The 20,949-nt window shown below is 39.6% G+C and overlaps 2 long non-coding RNA genes across 5 annotated transcripts in view; one reads left to right on the forward strand and one right to left on the reverse strand.

The window, feature by feature from the left end:
- LOC148400577 (uncharacterized) overlaps positions 1-20,949 on the reverse strand; it is a 40,953-nt gene that overhangs the window by 16,893 nt on the left and 3,111 nt on the right. For 2 of the 4 annotated variants that reach the window (XR_015857348.1, XR_015857345.1), the window contains exons 3-4: positions 18,067-18,200; positions 1,801-1,954 (exon numbers count right to left, since the gene is read on the reverse strand). This is a non-coding gene — a long non-coding RNA (uncharacterized LOC148400577). The remainder of the gene's footprint in view (positions 1-1,800; positions 1,955-18,066; positions 18,201-20,949) is intronic. The other 2 variants (XR_015857346.1, XR_015857344.1) reach the window with 1 other exon arrangement.
- Positions 1-20,949, forward strand: part of LOC148400578 (uncharacterized) — a 77,122-nt gene that overhangs the window by 15,245 nt on the left and 40,928 nt on the right. Inside the window, exon 5 of the long non-coding RNA XR_015857354.1 lies at positions 17,415-17,567. This is a non-coding gene — a long non-coding RNA (uncharacterized LOC148400578). The remainder of the gene's footprint in view (positions 1-17,414; positions 17,568-20,949) is intronic.

Consider the following 20,949-nt stretch of genomic DNA (forward strand, 5'->3'; position numbering starts at 1 on the left):
TATATATATATATATATATACATACAATGGATGGCTGGATGGTAAAAATTATGGAATGGAAAAAATAGTATTTTTTTCAAGGTCAAAGGTCTCCTATTTTATTTGCCATCTGGCATCCTGATTAATTTCCAACTAAACTGCTTTGTTTGTGGTTCCATTAGCATAAGAGTTCCCTGCATCAAGGCTAACTATGAAACCATTTTATCAAGCTCCATGTCAAATAGCAAATTTCTCATTTTGTTTGTAATAACATACTAGGCTGTGATGGCTACAGACGTGGCGGTGAGGGGTATTAGAGAATTGTTATTCCAAAGATAAATGGAGTCATCAATCAAAATTAATAAACCCTCTTGGTTGGGAATCATGCAAGCACACAGTCATGCATGCATGCTTATGCACATGCAGCCAAGGTCAGTGATGGGAGATTGGGGGGAGCAGGTGGGGGAGGGGTGACCATTGGCTTGATTTGAACTGGATAAAAAAAGCCCAGTCTAATCTTTCATCTCGTGGCACTTGAAGTCAGCAGCTTCACTGTCAAGTATGGGTATCTATCAATGCATAAGGCAGAACAAACTCATCAAAAACTTGTCACTCTGCCTCCATAAATAATTTTAACCACTGCTTTGATTACAAATTGTCCCCGTTGCCTCGCTCTGCAAACTGCCACACTCTACAATTAATTGTGAAAAATAAGGACAAAGAGTATCCCAGGAGGTGAATGTAAATAAGGCTGCAAAATCAATGTATTTTAATCAATCAATGCCTATTAAAAGAACTACAGTATGTTGTGAAGTGGATAAAGAAGGATACATGCGGGACGTGATGTTTAGTGACACCTTAAAAGAGATTGACACCCTTGATCAACTGTCATGACACAACAGCAAAAAAAAAAAATCATTAGACAAGTTATAATAGCCTACTAAACTAAACAATTAAGAACTGGAGTGTAGTTGCCCTTTAGTATTGTTGAACACACTCGGAAAAAGTGTTCATGTCATTAAAAACAAAAGCTTCTGAGGTGAAATATACATATTCTCTCACTTTGTGTTGCACAAGTATTACGTCAGATGTGCCATGTATGGCTAGCAAAACAAAAAAATCTTCAACATTCTTTCAATGGCCTTTAAAAACTTCCCCTTTCATTTGTCAAAAGAGTACTTTCATGCTATAATGGCAGCATGGAATTATTTTTCAGTGTCACGCTATTCACGGAATAACAAAAATCCAAGAGTAATCCCAACCCCCCAAAATGTATAATTGTCCACAATCACACAAAACAATACTTTTCTATTTGACTGATTAAATGAATCACAAATGCAACGTATAGTATATACTTCCATAAATGTCACCAAAGTACCTTGACACCAAGATGCCACAAGATGGTGCTGAAGCAATATTTTTAAAGTAGACAGCGCTTTGGTCTGAATGTAAAAAAAAAAAGGGAACTATATAGATAGCATTTGCTACACTTGGTGAAATACAATTTAACATGTTTTTATTGCTCATTAGCTAGTTTTATTTTATGATCTTAGTTTACAAAAGTACATCCCTGCAGCAGAAAAGCCTAAAAATACAATAATAATAATAATAATAATAATAATAAAAATCAAAAGACAGTGTGGTTCTAACGATGTGATGGTATTTGGTGTTCACTGCTGACACAAATAAATAAAAAAATCATACATTCACAAACAGCAAACCACATGTGAATTGACCAGTTTTTGTTGGTTGTTTCTCCAGAAAAACAGGAGATTGTTAAAATAATTTCACAGTCACTGATGGTACAAGTGGTCCACTCACCTTAATTTGCTGCAGGCAGCGCTGGTTCAGATCTTTTCCAGTGACGGTGTGAATGTCTGATTGAGTGGTTGCCTGTCTCGAGGCTATGATTGACTGATGACCAGTCCTTGGTCTGCTGTTTGCCTGAAGTCATCTTGGATAGGATCCAGCTCACCTGTGACCATGAAAGGGATAAGCAGTATTTAAAATATAAAATCAAAATTATTTTTGACGACAGACTTTCCTGGACAATATATTTATTTCTTCAAATTCTTCTGGATGACCGTTCAACTATTTTCAGGTTTTCCACTACATTTGGACAGTAACAAGAGGAGGAATCTTAAAATACAAATACAACCGCCGTCAAATACAGCAGACAACAGCAAATAGTCTTCAGCTCTCTTGTCAACTTTTCTTCAGTGAGCAATTATCTAGTGAGTTAAGTAAATACTACATAAAGCAATTGCACCCCATTTTTTGTGTGAGTCTGGCAGGATAGAGTGGGGCTAAGCGCCCTTCAGCAAAAATGAATTTTCCAATTTCAGATTTCAGTTACTTCTTCCATGAATAAATAAACACATGAATAATTGAAAAGAGCAACATAAATAAATAACATCACAAACATTTTCACTGGTACTCATAAGAATTCTGTAAATGACGCGAGCTGCATATTAATGGTAAAAACAGTAAAAACGGCACTTTGAGATGCATTATTCACCTTTCAGCTCTAGACCAAATTGAAGAAACTCCCAAATTCTCAGCGATGTTGTTTTTGGACAGCACAATTTATTACAAGCAAGGACACTGTGGAAAACAAATGAGTGACCAGTCAAATGAAAGGGGAAATAAATAACCAGCAAAAAGCCGTCAGCCATTAAAAGGATTTCTAGTACACTGCTCTAAGTAAAATACACTTTGAGAGACATTTAGACAGAAAAGCAGCAGGAACATTTTCCTGCAATGGACACAAGGTTCTGTTTTTCTGCAACGTGTGGACAAAACGACTACAACAAATTATCGCGTAGCCCAACAATGAGGGGGCAGAGTCGGTCACAATTAATGAACTGAACAGTTTATATTTAAATAAATGAAAATGCTGAACTTAACAACCTAAAACACTTTGTATGAATGCAAAAGGATTATTACTCTCAAGGGTCATTCGCAAATCTGTCTAAATCTGCGTTGCTCAGTAACGCTTGCCAAAATAATCCATCTAGCTCATGATGATGATGACTACAACATAGGTGTGCCTGTCAGTATCGCTTTACAGTATACTGTAAACTCGTCAGTCTCAGGAGCGATCACAATTTGCTTTAGATGTTTTGAGTTCAGTTCATGCAAAACGGCAGCAGAAACAATAGTGTTGCGTTTAGATTTATGTTCGGTATACACCCCGCCATGGCTTACATCACAATAACGTCATGGTGTTTGCTGGAGGCAGAAGAAACTGATGCTGGAGGCAACAGAATAGAAGTTGGCAGTGAACAACAATACTTATAGTAAGTAAAAAATTATCTTGTTGTGTTTTTGGTTCCAAAACGGTAAAGGCGAAAACAAAATCGTGAAATTTTATCATATCCCAGTCAAAGAACGCGCAGATAGCGTCTTTGGGTTTTTGAAAAGCACTATACAAATTATTATTATTATTATTATAGCTGTTACTCAACATCTTAATCATTATGGCTAGGAGCGTTCGAGGACCGGAGTTGGTGACCCCTGCAGTAGACAATGGAAAAAAAAGTACGGGATCTTTTTGACAAAGGCGTGAAGTCAATAGGATGCACTTTTTGTACACTATTTGCAGTCTCCAAGAGTTCCATGGTATTGAATTGCACATGCTGATGCAATGGTGATGATGTGTGTCACTGCTGAATATCCGCCAGGATTTAACATGGATTATAAATGTAATGAATACGTTTTGTCATATCTTGTGCAACATGGATAGGACAACACAAAGATTTAAAACAATTTCACACTAATATGAAGATTATACGACCTCATCAAGAACGATCTCATTACCACTTGTGATAATGAAGAAAGGATCGCCTGTATAATGTGCTCATCTCCCAATTGGGAAGCAGGTGGTGAAGGTGACGTTGCTAGTGATTGAGGAGTTAAACGCTGATTACGATTAGAAAAAAGAAGCGCGCATCAACAAACAGAGCAAGAAGCTGCCCTTTGTGCTCTGTTGCGCTCCTTTTCCACAAAGCTCATTAAAGCATAATGTTAACACGCCTCCTAAGCGCAAAATGTTAATTAAAATCAAATGGCTGGGATGCATTTTAACGCCTTGCTTATGAATGCCACAGACAAAAAAAAACCTAATTTCCTCTGCTGATTGCGGTCTGATACGGTGTTGAAGTTAATTAGAGTCCTTTCATGTGATGTGACGAGGGGGGTGACCGCGTGGCACGCCAACACAAGCTCCCCTCCCTCGCCACCACAACGGCAATCCCCCTAGCCCTCTTCGTGATTGCTGCCAAATAGTTTGAGTTCTTGTTTAGAATTTTTGTATTTTCTGGACTATAAATCGCGTTTTTTTACATAGTTTGGCCTGGGTGCGACTTATACTCAGGAGCAACTTATATGTGACACTGTGATATCAAATGAAGCGACAAGCTAATAATTTGCAAATCTTCATTGTATTGTCAGAGCCTCTTCTTAGAATTGAGGCTGAGGGTTACAACCCCCTTATAAGAGTTTATTTTGATCTGCATAGGACAGCCAAAATCACCAGTGGCTCACATTTGTGCAATGAAAGCATGGCATTTGAGTTGAGGTGTTTTTACAGCACACGCGGTAAACCAACGGCCTTCGAAGCACAGCACTTATTGCTGAGTGCCTCTAGGGTGGTTGGCCGAGATTACTCTCAAAACAAAGTGCGGACAGGTTGATTAATTGAAGGGTCCGCAGAGGTGCACACCACAGTATATTATCACGCTAGCGAACACTCGCTCATTTCATCCGCGGTGGACTTTTATGGGCTGATCTTGCCACTGTGTGAGTTTGTCACTTCATAAAAGTGATGCCACCTTCTCTTTGGGTGTCGGCTCTGCACTTGAAATTCCTGTCTTAACCACGACCTGATTCATCAAAATGTGATACAAACTAAATACAGCAAGAAACACACTGGCCCTTTAAGAAGAATTCTTGATTTTTCAACGTTGATTCATTTTAAAAGCCCACTATTAATATCAATACATTACAAATAATATGTTCTATATCATCAATGGACATTTTTTTTCAATATAATCATAGATCTAGTAATCATTATTTACTATATTAGATGGGTTGCACCTCTCCTCGAAGATGTTTCGCCGCCATCTCTCTGCTACGGACAACTGAAGGAGACAAACTTAGCAAACGTAGTTCCTCTACATGCAATGACAACAGCATTGTTATCTGTTTGCTCGCCTTTTTTTTGTTGCAAACGTAGGGTACACAATTGCAGGACTGTATCAAGTGAATATTTGTTAGAAAATTTGCATTTCATTGAAATGAACTGTACCGCTCAATGACATCATCAGCAACTAGTCAACGTTGCCGTGACTTTAATATAATAAAAAAGGAAATTCAGAAGTCATGCAAATACCTACAATGCAATAGGCGGAAAATCTCCTGATCCCAGTTTTCAACCTTCCACATACATTAAGCAACAGTTTCGTTCCTAACCAAAACATGACTGGTTCAAGTGACATCCATCAAAGATGTTGAGCGAGACAGGGTCAAAGGTTTTTTTTTTGTCACCACTCTAATGGCCACATTTTCAATTCCACAGGCTACAGCAGCTGCAAGAATAATGGTCATTAGATATTTCGGTCTTTCCCTGACATTTCGGGAGCCACTGCGTTAAGAAATTATACTGAGGTGACTGCAGGCTTGAATGGGCAATAGAGAACACAATTTGCTATTGCAAAGGAAATTAAATTTCAAGCTGGAATAACTGTGTGAAGCCGGCCTTAGAAAGTGATTGCTCTTAAAATGGATGACCTCCCGCCTCTCACGACCATAAAGGATCACTGTGGACTATTATCTACATATTTGACCAGCACATGCGTATATATACCATTTATTCTTCAAGGCCATAGAAAATGAATGTTTTCCTCCTGTACTCGCGTTGAAAAGAGCTTTTGGCCTCTATCCTGAAGGCAACATTCAAACAGTATGTGACAGATTCACATATTGGCAGCTTAATTTTCCATTAAAAGGAGCGGTCAGTAAGTTAAAACATGAAGAACTTAAACATCCCCTATCACCATCAAGTAGAAAACAGGAAGAATCAGCAATAACACCGAAACCCAGGCAAAAGTCGCACATGATTATGCAAATTAATATTCATCCAAATTGCCTTGCTTGCATCTATCTACTTTATAAAGATCAATTGTCATTTTCCCTCCTCTCAAAGAAGACAGCAGGTGTGTAGGGGATTGAATCTGTCTCTCTCTTTTTTAAAAGTGTAAGCACACTTTACTTTTGCGTAATGCATATCACACCTCCGAGATGATCCATTAGCAGGTGACTGCCAGAAACCCCAAGCTATAAGCTGACGAAACACGTGACAGTGGCAGCAGACTCACACACATACATACATACGCGCACACACACGCTGGGTGAGATTGTCCCTGCCGGGCAAACTTATGTGCATCTAAAAGCACTTTTCCTGGGCTCTGACCTTACATCGCCTCCGGAGAAAGGCAAAGTGTGTTAGATTAAGAAATAGAGAAATAAAGCTGCGGATGAACATTAACAAACAAAAGCTCGATTGGGAAAACAGTAGGAACTTCTGCACACCCTGTTCCACCCCGCACTGCAGACACTGATGTATAATTTTAATATCTCTAATTTCCACAGCTGCGGTCATTTTCCAAATGTCATTTTCCAATTTGTGTCAAACCGTGTGACCATTTTTCTTAATACAGTTTATGACAAGCTTGGTGGCGAGGCAGATATGCAATTCAGATGGAGCGTTTTACAGGCGCAACGGCAGACGCGCTGGGGTGTTTGTGTGTTTGTCTTTATCAGTGTCAGCTCCCAATGTTGTTTGGCCAACGACTGAGCCAAAGATGTGCCTTCGGGGAACACAACCACAATTCCGTCATAAATAGAATAATCATCTTTATCACGATAAGAGGCAATGAGATTGTATTTCAATATGCATTGACATTAGGGGCTTGAAATGGAATGAGGGCTCATTTGTAATATTAACTAAAACACAACCTGCTTTGTAGGTAAATCTTGTTGATAAGACACATGAAGATGTTACAAAGACACTTTGCAGAAAGCGCCATGATTTTGATGATTGATATGCTAGTGAGCGTAATGTGTGTTACAAGTCTCACCACCTTTGTGTTCCACTTTGATGATCCGGACCATACACGTACTGGTCCCTGTGATGTCACGCACCACAGAAGATCCCTATAATCGAGTGGAGGGGGCAAGGGCTGGGGTTAAAATAACAAGAACAAGTTGTTGAAAATGAAATTTCAATTCATCCAGTCCCTTTTCTACACAGTCGCGAGAGGTTGTCGTCGAGAGGGAGGGATCAATAGAGTTTAGACAGCAGGGCAGATTTTCTAAGCGCCAGATCAATAGGAAAGAGAGAGGAAAAAAGACCCCGGCTTTTCTTTGCCTGTTGTAGTAAATACGGACAAATCAGTGGCCTAAGGCTAAATGGATTGATCAGCTGTTTCCGACTTCTGTGTTGTAAATAAAGATCCTTTCTGAAGTCTGTAACTGAGGCCCATGGGCGAGCGGGTGACTATTAGGACCAGTTTTTGTAAGTGGTCTGAGACTTATAGACAACACCAGTATTTTTTCTACTACTTGAACTTCAGTTTTCTTATTTCTTTTCCCACCTAAAAAGTTTTAATGCACCTTATTCAAAAAGGTTGACTTGCATTTGAAAAAAAATCTAATCCCATTTTCTGTCTGATACACATTTTCAACAGGCATGAAATGTGACCTTTTCCCCAACTTGTCTACTGGGCCGTGACATAGGCGGCGGTGGCAGATTAAAGCCTCCACCAATATGTTAGGTGATAATCAGAGGCTAAGATCCTGACAGGATGACTGATCACATGCCTGCTTTGCCTCACCTCCTCACTTATTAAAGAACAACATCACCAGGCTACGCTTTCGTAAAATGTATCGGTCAACCAAAGTGGAACTTGTGTGGTGAAAATTCATTACGAAAAGCACAAAGAAGAATCTCGGATCTTAAGATCTTTGTGTCTGTCAAATGTGAAGGCAAAGGGTTGGTGGAGGGCTGACAAGAGCAAATAGAAATAAGAGACAAATGTTGGCTTTTCCTTTTAGAAAATGTCTCCATGTGTCTGAATTTCTTTCCCTGCTGCTTTGTTTCATGATACAAAGGTCACAGCTAAATTGTAACATAGAAAAGTGGGATTGTACACAGAGAGATCTATGGACTTCAGTTATAAGTGACATCCAACATGTGATGGATTTACTATTTAGTCGACACATGTCAGGTGTTTGTGGTATATAAAATTGAGCCCAAGATAAATCATTACAAAATGTAACTCTGATGTTGTACTATATTATTTGGACGAGTCAACTGAAAAAAAAATATCGCGCATAATTGGTTCCAAGATGACCCGCAATATGTGTATAATCCGCAGTTTTTAATTTTCCCCAAAAATGCGACTTATACTCAGGTGCGACTTATATATGTTTTTTTTTTTCCCCTTTATTGTGCATTTTATGGCTGTTGCAACTTACACTCCGGTGCGACTTATACTCCGGAAACTACGGTAATTTCGCCCCAAAAATCTTGTACAGGTCACAATAATTGTTTTGAATTCATTTTAGTCTCATTTTTTTTTTTATATAACAAAAGCACAGTATTTGACCAGGGGTGTGTTTTTCCACTGTAGCTGCAGAAAAGCTGGGCTTTTTTGTGTCTTCACAATAACACATCACAATAACAAATCATAACAGTGCCAAATGCAGTTACTGGACAAAAGTAATGGCACACCTCGTCCATCTCCCAAATTAAGAAGCCTCCAGAGGTTAGAATAACCCATAAAGTTGCTGGCTTCTTGAACACATTACTTTAATAATGCCATTCCTCTAATATATGCATGCTTCACATTTTGAGAAGCATCAACAATATCTATTAAAATGCTGAAATGTCTGCCAGGAGCTATTTACAGAAGCAATAGTTATTAAAAAAGAGCAGGAAAAAAAGGCTAGTCTGACATAAGAGTGACAGCCCTGGCTCTCTTCCTTCACCAAACAATGACAAAGATGTCACACAGGAGCGGTCATTAAAAATTTAGATTACAGCTTCCTCCTGCCTGCCTGCGCGAAAAATTGTCTTTCTCTGTTTGTTAATAGCATTGTTTTTCTTTCAATATCCACACGCTGGTGGTGACAGATAGTGAGAGAGCTGCCTGCTTGGCTAGCTGATCAAACCTCATTTACTTGACTGCGAGATTGAATGAACCTTGTGATCATTAACAACATGACTGCCTATAAAAGCAGGGCTGGATGTGTGCTAGCGACACATTTCATTTCCTGGTACATCTTATTTGAAGCTGCTCTTTTCTGTTGTCTGTCAGTGAACCTGAATAGACCCTTAAGAAACTTAATGCAAGAATATGATGTAAATTTGTTTTCAAAGTCTTGATACCGGCTTGTGTCAGTGCTGATGTCTTTGCTAATGTTATAGTTACGCAACGTAGGATCAAACATATGGGATGAGTGTCAATCACAAATAAACCCGTTTAATGTCACAGTTGCCTTAGTCATTTTTAACTTAAAAAAAAAACCACACCAATGTGCTTCATGTAATCTTTCTTTTTCTTCATGTCAAAAGATTTGTGACAGGTTGAAAGAAACCTTATTGTGGACATGTAAATGTACTTTACCATTTAAAACTAACATAGATGGTATATTTGCCAAACTAGAGGTCACTTTTGTGATTTAATTACATTTATTAAGCCCTAATAACATCTTTGCAAATGAATTAAACAGGAATTGACAGTATAACCACTGGTTGACCTTCAAAGTTGTTAATGAGGAGAAATACCGTAGAATGAATCTGTTTGCGGGTCAAGTGCTGCCATCTTAAAATATTTATTAACTGTACAAGCCATGTTTTTACTGTAAAATATATATTGTAAAACTGAAAAAAAAGTCACAATGATAAGATATAGGACTACTATAGTAAATTTATCAACTCACATTTTTTTTCATTTTCATATTATTGTTGTTGTTGTTGTCAGTTAGATTCCAAAATCTCTGCACTTTTGTGTTAATGGTGCACCATAGAAAGGTATTTTCTGACATTTTCCTAGTAAAATATTAAAACGGCCTCTCTTACTGTTAGTCTGGTGATGGGCACATCTCAATGAGTGCTTCTTAATGTGGTCATATCCCCACAGACTATCTGTTCCATCTCGCCTCTCTCCTCACTGTTTCGGTTATTTGGGGTATTCTTGGGAGTTGAGCTATTGAGAGTGTTTATGTTCCCGACTTGTAGAGAGCCTTCTAATATGTAACACAGCACACTTTAGTATTCAGATGCCTGGGGCTATTCTCTAAGTGGTCTTTACTTTGAAAACACAGGAGCCCTCCAGGGGGTGACGAGTGGTGGTTGTGTGGTTCTGTTCTTGTGAGCGTACACATGAGAAGGTGGTAATCTGGGAAAGAAGCTAAAGAGGATAAGGAGTCGGAATAATTATAGTACATTCATTGGTTCGTGTTGGGCTGTGATAGAGATTGGGGATTTTATGGAATCCACCGAGGCTTTTTCTGTAATAATACAATCTTATGATGCATATGGGGGTATTGACATGGACTCAGTTGGGAAAATTATTTAGAAGTCAGTGTTGTCACTGGGTCGCACCACATCGGATTCAAACTAAAACCATTCACATATTCTGGAAGTGTGGATTGCCCTAACCTTTGGAACAAATAGTGTGACCTAGAACTTCGAGCTGGCCGACTTGTCAATCAGCAATAGCCGTATGTGACGGCCGCTGATGTGTTCATGTTGCATGCACCAATGATAGAAAATGGATTGAAGGATGGATGGAAATGACTCCTCTATAATAAAAAAAATATATATATTTTTTAGATGTTTTTCTTCAATAATTTATTTCATAATCCCTCTTTTGGCAATTCGATCATGACATACAATTCCAATCCCTAATTGCATGTCTTTTCATTTTTTTTGTATCAATGCTTCTAAAAGGAGAACATCAATAGAGAAAAAAGAAAGAGCACATTTGAAATACGTCTGGTATTGTCGCAATTTTTCTAGCTCTAATTAATCAAGAGTTCAACACAAGCGCAAGAGCAGACGAGACGTTGACCCAATTAAAATCAACTTGAAATTCAGACTCACTCATCAAAGTAACTCCTGCACACAATGAGCAGCAATACAAGCAGAACAAGCTTCATCAGCACCTGAAAAGATTCCTTGCATTAATATTATACGCTAATGAAAGCAGTCACCTACTTCCGATTCCCTTATCTGCCGGTATTTGGTTCATAAATATTGCGTCTTATAATAATCATGATTACCCCCCCCCCCCACTTCAGATATGCAGATAGGATCAGAGACTGTTATCAGAATGGCAGGTTTAATTAGAGCATTCTGTGAAAAAATGTCCCCATGGTGATTCAAGCAAAAACTCAGGTTGAATGTTTGTGTTGCTGTGACCAAACTTGGAGCATTTGCTCACCATTTAGACAAGCAGTGTAGACGACGGTACATTTTAGCAAGAAAGGAAAGGATGTAGAAAATGTGATATAACTCTTGATCCTTTTTTTAATAACTTATGGAAAGCCAGTCAAAAGTTAATGACAACACACTGTACCGGTGTTTTCCATCCGTATTAACGTGACAGCAAATATATTTTATGCGTGCAGCTCTGCGCTCTCCTATCTAGCTGCTGTTTGCATTATAACACGGTGTGCAATATTAATTCCCGAGTTTACTGCTCATTGGAAATGCAACGTATGAAAAGCCATTAAGGCTCCAAATAAGAAAGCCATTCGCCATCACGTGGATTTGGCTCTATTAAAAAGAAAAATCTTGTTAACCATTTGGAATTAGAGTCATTTGCCAACAAGCATTCTGCTGCACTCCAGTAAAATAAGTAATTATGCTTCTCTACCTTCTATCTGTTTTTTTTCTCCATCTGCACAAGCAAAGTGGGAAATGGCAGAATGCGTGAAAGCAAAGGTAATTAAAGTGCTCGCTATCGGTTTGTTTAATGTCGGCTTCAGGCCGGCTGGAGGCGAAGCAAGATGAGAAACATGCTCGTTGTTCTGTCTCTGTCAACAAGCCACAGGCGAACACTCTGCTGGCCCATACATCACTTATTCCGGTCCGACAATTTAAAAACTAAATACGGAACTACTCACATGAAAAACTTCATCTGATGATTTCGCTGGCTTTATCTGGCTTTCATTTGCGTGCCAACTAAGTTAAATTGCATTATTATATATCATTTTATGATATAGAGGATGCATCATTTTATGTGGCTCATGATAGAAAATTATGTGCATTGACTTCTTGCTAAAATATCCAAATTGTAAATTGTTTTCACTTTTAGAAACGTTGCAATAATGTAAGCATTTTATTGCTATCAAATCCCACTTTTAAAATAATTGCAGTATCTGAACTGAAGGTTTTACTGGTCTCTGATTTCAAAACTAGTTAAAATATCTTTGCAATGTGACCAGTTTTATTACTACAGAACAACTTCATAAATAAATTGAGACTTTTTTTTTTTTTTAAACACTTGGCAACTTGACACTGATGCTCTTTGTTAGTCTGTCTGTGGCATTTTGCAATGTTTATTAGCATTAAGATAAACTGACATATGGAAAAGCTGTGTGGTTTTACTGAATACACAATGTGTAACTTTGTTTTATCTTTAGTTTGGCTGCAAAGTTCAACTAGGCAATAAACAGCTTGAAGCCTTTTTTGAAAATGTTTCCATTATCTTCCAAATTGCCTCTTGTTGTCAAGTGAACAGATGTGAGTTCACTGCCACCATGCAATGTGTATATCTTAAATTTTTGCTCACAAGTCAAGAGGACGACTAGATGGATGGAATTTTTCTCGTAAGCGTCTTGTCAAGAAACTGCCATGACCTTGGATGGAGCAAGACTGAAGCACTCCCATTGTAAAACTCGTTGCTATAAATTAGTGCACTCCCAGTAAAAAGAACCAAAGCTGAGGACCCCTAAGGTTCACATCTTAGAATTGCCCCAAGGGTAGCGTTCATTTAAAGAAATAGTCGTAGAACACTCAAACCTTAAGGTTATGGATGTGTCAAACTGAGGATTCTTTCATCAGCTTCCAAGTGGCTCTTTTTTTTTTTTTTACTGCGTTTAAGAAACAATATTTTGTTGACTAATCTATCCGACGTGTCAGGATGAACAGTACAGTGTGTCTTAAACCAAGAGACATCACAGATCAGTGGACTATTATTGAATATTAGAGGGTGTTATGTACTTCGGGCAAGCAAAAACAAAAGTCCAAAGTTATAACTAGTTGGCTTTGAGTGAACAGAGGAATCGCTGGATTGTGTTGTGACCCCTCAATATCATCTTTCTGGCTCAATCGATGACCTTTTCAGCACTGCTCATTCTGTAATGGTAGAAAAAAGTAAAAAGGTGACTTATGTTGTAGCATGTAGGGCCTCTAAGGTGTTTTATGACCGGACCTTCAGGGCCTATTTAGGAATCCTTGCGTGCTCCGTCCTGACCATAGGTATTGATTGTCAGGAATGGCCGTGGCGTGGCGACGACTTAAATCCCTGCGTGTGCCCTCACAGGGAGATGAAAATGAGACCTTGGTGTGTAATGATGTGAGCATGAGAAGGGAGAGGAGACCGCAGAGACGAAGAAGGAGGAGGAATTAAATCATTGCTTGCCTCCTTGAGGAGAGACACATTGCAGCTAGCCATGCTTGGCTGCTTAATGCCGGATCTGTTTGAGAGAGGGAAATTAAAAAGAGAGCAAGGCAAGAGTGAAAGGAGGAAAGGGAGATAAATGGCTGTATATGGAGGCGGTAAATGAGAGCATCCTGATGCAAAGAGCTGTGAGCGGATGTCCCTAATGGGGAAAGGCAGGCTGGTGTGAGCTGACCACCATGCTTACTTCCCAGAGCCCACACTAGATCCAGACTAGATAACCACACTTCATGCTAATTGGCAAAAAATGACGGTGCATAACAAACACAGAGGAGATATAGGTTTAATTTGAAAGGGCGTGAAACGATGGATGAAATGCTTCTAATCATATGAGGTATTTTCTAGTCTATGAGCCAGAGGCCTTCTCTTGCCTCTAGAGAGCAACAAACCTCCACTGCAGTTAATCTTCAAGTTAGGCACACACACATACTTTGCTTTAGGTTATCATTAGGAAAAGCTGTAATTCTGGTCACCATAAGTCTCAATTTCAAAGTGTGATTCTGTCTGCCACTGGGTACACATTTTTTAGTCAAAATGATGATGCAAAGGAAGCAGGTACTAAACTGGGTTGTAAAGGAAGAACGGTGGTTTTTATAATGATTTAAACTGTAAGGACATTAGTCACAAATGCAACAAAACAATGAACAAAGCAAATGAAGTCAGTCTGTAGCTGCAAATGTGAATTGTGTGCTTAATTTGAGGGTGGCATAGCGTGTGTGAATTAGACGACTAGTCGTACCGAATGACACTTCCTCTCAATGTTCAGTGAACCAGAAAAAGAAAAGAAGCTATGGTGGGTGTGAGGTTACCAATTAGTGACCTTGCATTTGGTAAGCCAGAGAACAAAACAGCCTGTATTAATGAATTTAAAGAGTTGAAAATAGTTTTAGAACAAGTCTGTTAACTCTCTGGGACACTTCCATTGTTTGAGGCATGTCGTAGGTTCTGCCTTGAAGCATTGTTACCTTAAATTGAGTGCCATATTTTCATTCTTCGTGCAAGTCTGTGACATGGCACAGCGCAAATGTGTAATGAGAAAAATAGCATCTATTTTGCACACGCAGTAACCACAATTTGAATGTAAAGATATTTCATGCTTCAACCCAAACAACATTGCACTGCTCCTTCTGATGTAAATGTCTTGGCCATTTGGGGGTAGTATATAACGCAGACAAAAACAGTGCCGAAATAGAGACAAAAAAAAAGCTCAATAATAGCACATATATCCAAAAACCCGCAAGGTGGGTCACCTATATTGTGATCTTTCTGCTTGCCAAAGTGTGAGTCATTTTATTTCAGTTTACTCTATATAGATTATTCATACGGCTGCTTTTTACACGCATGCAATCAAGAATACTATTGCCTGTACAATTAATTAACATTTTATCACGCCAATAGTTTGCAGTAGATTCAATTTCCAGTGTATTCAGGAAATAAGAGTTTGACCCATGTTGTGACGGGACAGGTTGTATTTGATTTGTGGTTGGAACTAGGACCTGGAAAATAACTTGTGCCTTTTCACTGCCCCCGCAGTGGCCTCATTAACTAACTCTTTCACATCATTAAGACGTTTGTAGTGAAATTAACTGAAAGGCAAATTTAAAACGAATTAAGAAAAATGCATTGAAGAATGCATACACACACATCATAAATCACCAGGGCAAAGCCGGAGCTGGCTTTCCATAATTAACTGCAGACTATTTATTTTATCCTGACGGCCTGTCTAATATGTGGAACTATGCTGAGTAGAGTGTGGAATATTTTAAGAACACAGAGAAAAAGTGCGCTAACGATAATACAGTAGCCACGTTGAAAGGCAAACATTATGTAAATGCATACGACGGAGAAAGATAACATTTGTGTTGCGTCAAATAAGTATTTACTCAAGCAGTGCACAAAGAAACAATAGACCGGAAACAGTGAAGTGTAAATAGCAGTAGCTTTGCCGCATATGGCCCTCGATTAAATTCTGGAAATAAAAAACGATGCCGAACCGTTGAAAGATGTCATCCCCATGTTAACCACACGATAGCAAACATCACTCATTAGTGCCTCCAGTGCAGAGGCTGGAAGTGTGAAGAAGAACTTGTCATGGCTGACACTATGCCACGACATTGATGTTGGTTTGCTGTTAATCCGTTTTATGAATGGGAAAATTAACATACATAATGATACTCTTGTCCTCCCCTTTTCCTCGTATGCATGTGCTGTGCACATATCTAACGCGAATGAAAAATCATTGAAGTTGCCTATCCCTGCTGTAGCTGATACTTGTCATGTAAATTCTGACTTAAGCACTCCTGCCAATCAGCCTCAACCTTCCCTTGCCTCTCTTCACACACTTGGGATTCAAGGCCCGTTACTGTCTGGGCGCCTTTTTGCCACAGTCGGTGCTGCCTCCTCGTGGGCACTGTGCCCAGCTTGGCAGCGAGCCACATCTGTAACACCATCTTCTGTCTCGTTACATCCTTACATCAGACTGCCTGTGGCTCTTTCTTCTGTCTTCATTCTGCACCACAGCTGAGATCAACACTTTGAAAGCATGCCCTCCAACCACTTGGGGAAAAATAACACAATTTCTGCTATCGGGAACAAATAGAGCGCTCGCACATTTGATTTGCTCGATTATTATGCAATCACACTGAAGGCAAGTTATTCATAAACAATGTTACATCAAGGCAGGATAGCAGGTGCAGCAGGTGCAAATGCTGGGCTACGCTGTGTGCGTGCGTGGAGATGAATTCAGCTGTGCACATTTTTATGAATCAACACAAAAGGATGGAAATTGAGTTTCATGTTGTTGTTTGGCAGAATTTATACACACATGATAGGAACCCTGCCAGCAGCACATTCGAACTCGTAGGAGGTACAATATTATTTGATCTTTGTCACAGCCTACAGCTATGGTATATGTGCTTCATTGAAGCTGCAATCACTGATCTTAAATTGTGTAGGGCTGTCAGAATGTTCAAGGAGCATAAATGTAGGGCACTCAAAATTACCCATCATGCACTTGAAAAAGTAGTGACCATCGATGTTCACGCAAAAGTTGAATATAGTAGACCACAATGCATCATGAGCTGGAAAATAGCATGCTGCAAGCGCAAATATCAAAGTGGTATGATTCATTCATTTTATTTAATTGATGTACAACAGAGAAAATGAAAAGCTTAAAATAAACATATTTTCTATTCACAATAAATAGTCAGGGATCTTAATGCACCGCTTTGTCGTGACAAATACAGTGGTCACCTGATTTGGAGAAAAGTAGTGAGCTGGCTGTCCGACTCGCCAAACAGAATAAAGTAACTACTTTCTAGTGCCGTATGTAGTGCGGGACTATACAAGTAAAGTGGGCTTCAGGTATAATCGGACACAGAGAGAATTAGAGAATTTCAATTTCAGATATCATAGATGATAGCGATAACAGCTAACTTCGTTTAATAGCAAGTCCCCAAAGAGCTCCACCAGGGGGCACAGCATCCCCATACAAAGTGCATGGTTGTCAGAATGCTCATTGTATTTTGGGGTGGGTGGCACAGTGCCCCCAACCAGGAATACTGCACTGTGTGGCCACTCATATCGTGCATACCAGAAACTATCATTGATTATGATTTCTGTGAAGCCAGATTTGTTCTACTGGAGCTTATTTGAGTGTCTGTTGTTGTTTGTTATCGGCAGGTAATGTGATGCTTCAGTGCTGCGATCGACTGGAGACACGCACAGAGTGTACCCTGCCTCTAGCTCAAAGTCAGCTGGGATGAATCGCTGGAAATTAACAACGCTAATAGACGGACAGATGGATGCTGCCCTTTGGCCCAGTATACGAACGACGTAAAGCTAAGTAACCTATATGACAGCACATAACACAAAATGATCTGAAAATACTGCTTGTGCCATTGTCCGCCTGAAACGTCACATGCACAGTAGAAACAAAACACCTGCATATTTGTACAAGCATAATGTCTAACCCCCCAAATACCAGGCGAGATTTTAACAGTCACCACATGAAAAACAAGTGCGTCTGCCTCATTCAGATTTATAATTTGCTTTCCCGGGTGAGTAAAAAGCCTTGGAGGTGAGTGCATGCACAGCAGTCATGTTTGTTAAGATACATAGTGAGAGTCTCCCCCCTTTCCTCATGAAAATACATTTACACTCATTACTTTCTGCACACTGCATATTTCCACATCCTCAACATATTGCACAGGCTCAGAGCAATTGTACATTGCTGCACACGGAGAAATACATACCATGAAAAATGACAACAGAGCGGGATAACTGCGAACCTGGAATATAATGGGGTGGTGGAGCGGAGGAGAAATAATCATACCGTGAGGTGGGGTGGGGTGGGGGGTGAGGAGCAGTGGGAGGAGCGAGGAGAAGATGAGTCTGTGGCCTGTGGCAGGGAAATGGAGCTCTACTGCTCTGCTGCTGACTGCCTGGTTCCCCCAATAATGCTCCCATCTTTGTGGAGACAAACGAGACACACACAAATAGGCGGCAATATTGTCCATACTGTACAGTTAATCAGTAAGGCAGTTATAAAGATCCAAAGCAGACAAATCATATTCTAATTACAGGATAGGTAAAGCCAGCAATGTTCTTTCTGGCTGGTCCCATAGAGCCATAATCACCCTGCAGTTCATGCTGTGAACATTAGATGTCTCTCTTTCACTTTGCAAGGCTTGACCCAAGCTTCCGAGTGGAGCTCTCTGCTCCTGAACTCCCATCTCCACATAATATATACACCATCATTTGAAAATGGCAGCTTTTTGAAAATTCACCTTGATTATCAGACATTAAAAGTGACTTCTCCAGAGCTGAGTGTCTGGCTAGGGGGATGGCTGCAGACAGCGGAACAATACAGCGCGCTTGGTATTAATGCCTGGCTGGGGTGTGGAGGGAGAAGAGAGGAGCCGACCCTTTGTTCTGTCCTCTAGCCAATTATTTTTTACGTGTGCCTCTTTTCACAACAACAAGAGAGAATTTAATTTTAATGCACTCTTTGGAAAAAGGGGAGGAAAAACATCGACAGGATTCTTAAACAGATACGGGGACTATACAGCAACAGCAGCTAAGTGTATGTACATGCACACATCTCTGAGCTGTAGATGGATGACAAGGGCAACTAGGATGACATCAACCCAAACGCACACACGCACGCACATGCAGAGAAAGAGAGCCAGAGAACAGCGTGAATCCCTTCATGCAGAATGAAATATAAAACAAACACTGCCTCGCTCCCAAACTCATGCCAAAACACAACATGGGTGCAGCCCAACCCTTCGACAAAAAAAAAAGAAGAAAAGACGCCAAAATAATACCAGGAATGTTTCTTTATATACCACATTGAGGTGAAAATGATGGGGGCCACATTAACATGAGCATAGCCGAGGCTCGGCGATAAGAAAGCTCCATGTGGAAATAGTGAGGATTCCTGATCAAATGGCATGGAAAATAAATACCTACAATTGCTGTCGGTTGTTATGTGGCCAAATATTTTTCTAATTGGGAGGGCACTTTATCTTGCTGTCAGACAAGCTGTAAAAAAAAAAAAAAAAAAAAAAAGCAATGCAGTTCCCAGAAGGAGAGGAGCACAGCTTGCTGGCCTTTTATTAGTGCTGGAGCTCTGATATATGCCTATGCTCCAGGCTTTCATCAGAAACCTGTACTGTAAACACAAAAAAACTTACAAGCCATGGTGAGAGGAACCAAGGCAACACATCCCAAACAATTCTGCTGTACTTTCCAACATGCAATTAGCAAACATAGATTAGTTCTACTGTCAATGGCAACGGCGCAAAGGGGTATTTTGGTGCATTTACAGGTTAGCATAATGATAACACATCAAGTGCTCAAAATGGAGGAGAAACATTAAAACCCAAAAGCAACAGAGCAGAGTAGAGAGCAAACAAACACTGCCGCGCATCCGCAGCATTAGACAGTATTGTAACAACCCATGTAAAATGATTAAGTCACAAGAGAATCAGAAAACACACAATGCAGCTTGCACAAAAAAAGACTACAGCAAAAAAAAAAAAAAAAAAAAAAACAGCGACAGCTCATGCAAAGCAAGTTTTGTGCTCCAAACTGACTCATGCAAACAAAGAGAGAGACAGACACACTCATACACACGCATGCATTTTGTGCACACAAACACCCCCGCACACTGACAACACAGCGGCTAAATTAAATTTCAGTCCTTGGGCAGACAACTAAACTGCTTGTGTGTGGGACTCACTCTGAGGCACAGCAAAAGCAATTCTCTGGAGACGGTGAAATTAAAGGGCACAATCCTGCTTGTTTATGGTTCTCACTCTCTTCTCCTCTCAATCACATGTTTTATTAGCAATCATTCGGCCCTAAAAGTCAGGCTTTTCGGCAGGCCACCGGCATCATGACAGCACTTGCTGGACTTTGCTTGCATTTATTCACACCTGAAGCCTTCCATTGGCAAGAAGCTCCAATCAAACCCATGAGAATCATTTTGGAGGAAAACACTTAAGCCTTTGACACGTCCAACTCATTCAAACAATTGTATAGTTGATGTGTAGCTATCATTTTCAATGATGGCTATGATTTGAATGACTTAAAATACAATTGTGTGTCATCGCTTTTATCCCAAAACGATACTTTTACTTTACTTACATTGCTTTTGTACAAAGTAGAAAATACATACGTATATGTTTAAAATATGTAATATCCTTCTGCAGAAGAAATTTTGCCAACTTGCCATACATAATGTGAAAGTGCTGACCTCCAAAATTTGCCTGGATATTGTAATATTGAGGCATCGCTTTCTAACCTCCATCCCCCATCTACCATAGGCTTGCTTCTATGTCCTCTGTCTGGAAGGAATAATCTTCTCCTGAGCTAGCACTGTTGGGATTAGCCAATGACTGCAGATAGGATGTATGCATCATTAAAGTAGAGAGAATGCTGTGCACAAGTTCAAGTCAACAAAAGGTGACAGGAAGCGATTCGGAAAAACATTAGAAATGTGACTACCTCATGTCATCTTATTGACCATATTGCTGAAATGGAATCTTTTCTCCATCTAAAAAAAATTGTAAATGTAGCAATATAACTGGATTTACCCCAAATTTTAAATGTAAAAATCCAAAGTCTGTTTGGAAAGGGCCCTTAAACCTAAAATGAAGTGTTCTAAAGAAATTGAGCTATTTGTGTGTGGGGAAATTGTCTTTTTAGGGAG

Source organism: Syngnathus floridae, chromosome 3 (assembly GCF_059516105.1).
Source record: "Syngnathus floridae isolate MCC-2025c chromosome 3, RoL_Sflo_1.0, whole genome shotgun sequence".
In the NCBI taxonomy this organism is placed as follows: domain Eukaryota; kingdom Metazoa; phylum Chordata; class Actinopteri; order Syngnathiformes; family Syngnathidae; genus Syngnathus; species Syngnathus floridae.